The following is a 2,287-nucleotide window of genomic DNA, read 5'->3' on the forward strand; positions in this document are numbered from 1 at the left end:
ATTTATAATGTTCAATTTAACATTGTTTCAAGCTAAGAGTATTTCAAGAACAATTTCAAAAGCTAAGTTGAAAAAGTTATCCTTTGGGAATAGCTGCTATTTTGATTTCCCCTTTGGCAGATAATGGTTTAGATTTTCAAATACATATATATCTAATACAAAGGAAATACCTAAAGCATTTAAAAAAATATGAATAAATAATTAAATTTTAATATTTAGGTAATATTGGTATTATATATTATAGGTAATTTAGGTGAACAACAAATAAACTATAAAACGTATTTCAATACGTATTTTCAGTACCAGACACATTTCTGAAACACCTAATAATTACTCCACATTTAGACCCTTACCTGTTATAGCTTACTCACAATTAATTTAGCTGATGTTTTTTAATAATTTGTATCTCAATGTACAATAATCGATTCAATATTTATTAATAGTGTGTTTAACTTTATTTTCATAAAATATGAACGATATGCATCTCTAAAATTTCTAATGGATATTAAATTAATTATAAAATATGATGGTTTAAATGAAACTATTTCTAAAAAAAATTTAATAAGTGATCATAAGCATCTCTATGCAACTAAATTTGCACTTATTAACACAGCTAATTATTTAAATCCTTCTAATTAATATAATCAGTATATGATTATTGATTATTGTATGATTATTATTATTATTATTGATATGTAAACTAATAATTATTAGTTTACGTATGAATAATAAATAAATATATCTAAATCAAAAAATATGTAACTAGCAGAATGTATAATGTACTGTATATCACTATAAATAATTATTTAAACATCAAAAGTGCATACAAATGATTACTAAGACTTCTATTTTAATGATTTATTACAGTAAAAATACAAAAAAATAGTGATTTTAACGAAATTTTTAGTTTTTTTCATAAATTTTCTGTTAATAGTAATTATAAAAGATTCTGATCACATATCAATCTAAAAAATAGAATATTTTTTCCTCATTAATATATTCTATTTAATAATATAAATTCTAAACTTGGAAGTTGACCTGAAATTGTGTTTGGAAGTTTCAACATTTCTTAATTATAAACTATCATAAGAGCAACTTTAAAAAATCAAAAAAATATGTTATGTTTAATGAATACAAAAACCAATAAGAATAAATTTGATTTTATGACAAATATTGACTTAATAGTGCCACGTTTTAATGAATTTTAATAGATTAAAAATTTTGTAAGTAATTTATTTACATTTAAATGAAAAAAATTTGCTTTGTGTCTATTAAAATTAGAAATAGAAAAATAAGGACCACTCTAATACTCTTGTTATTAAATACCCTCTCTATTTAGGCGTACTAGTATAAATTATTTTGTATATTTTAGAAAAAAATACTGAATGCTTGACATAAAATCATTAGGAAAAAATGTAATTATTTAACAATTTATTATAAAAAATCTATTATTTTATTTATATTGTTATGTTTTTTTGATAAATACGATTTAAGTGAAGTATTAATAGAATTATTAGAGTTCCAGGCAGAATTGCATAACAGGACATTTGGTAAAGTAGAAGATCTGGAAAAATTCGACAAATTTATTGAAGAAATCTTAAATGATTACACTCCTGATCAAATAATGCCTGCATTACAATTACTATTAAATAATTAAGTTGTAATTTCTATGTCCAATCATTTATTGTATTTAATTAATATTTTTATTGCTTTAAAGTAATTTATATCTCGTTTTTTAATTTATTGTTCACTCTGTGCCTTTTTATAATTATTCTTGTATTAACAGTGTACTCTTTCATTTGTTTTTTAGTCATGTTTAAAATAATCCAATTCGTTGTTATTTGAACGCTATGTGGGTTAAGTTTCATTATATGTCCAGTTCATGTTGGCGTCTACTTTTTGCATATTGTTATAAATATTTAAAAAACACGCTTATTAGAAACATTACATACTGATAGTAGACTACACAAATAGAGTCAAGAAATTCATAAATAACAAAGAAAAAGTATTTAACTTCGTAGAAACCTATTATAATTTTAAATCTAATTTGACATTTAATTTAAAAACAATAAAAATGAATGATTTTAATTGTCTATTTAGTGTAATAAACAAAAATTAACATAAAGAAGTAGGGATAGATTTGAATAGAGGAGTTGTGAGTAAGGAGTGAGTAAGAGGTGAGTTANGAGGAGTTGTGAGTAAGGAGTGAGTAAGAGGTGAGTTAGAGTTGAGATAGTATATGGGAATTTTGGGGTTTAATATGTAGAGTAAAGTAATAATTTTAACT

The 2,287-nt window shown here is 22.4% G+C and overlaps 1 long non-coding RNA gene across 1 annotated transcript; it reads left to right on the plus strand.

Moving 5' to 3' along the window:
• The first annotated feature begins 1,422 nt into the window (after positions 1-1,422).
• Positions 1,423-2,283, plus strand: LOC126909630 (uncharacterized). The gene is made up of 3 exons (XR_007705071.1): positions 1,423-2,005; positions 2,101-2,177; positions 2,217-2,283. It is a non-coding gene; the product is annotated as an uncharacterized LOC126909630 (long non-coding RNA).
• Positions 2,284-2,287: the final 4 nt, after the last annotated feature.

This window comes from Daktulosphaira vitifoliae, unplaced genomic scaffold, assembly GCF_025091365.1.
Source record: "Daktulosphaira vitifoliae isolate Bord-2020 unplaced genomic scaffold, ASM2509136v1 Scaffold_713, whole genome shotgun sequence".
NCBI lineage: Eukaryota > Metazoa > Arthropoda > Insecta > Hemiptera > Phylloxeridae > Daktulosphaira > Daktulosphaira vitifoliae.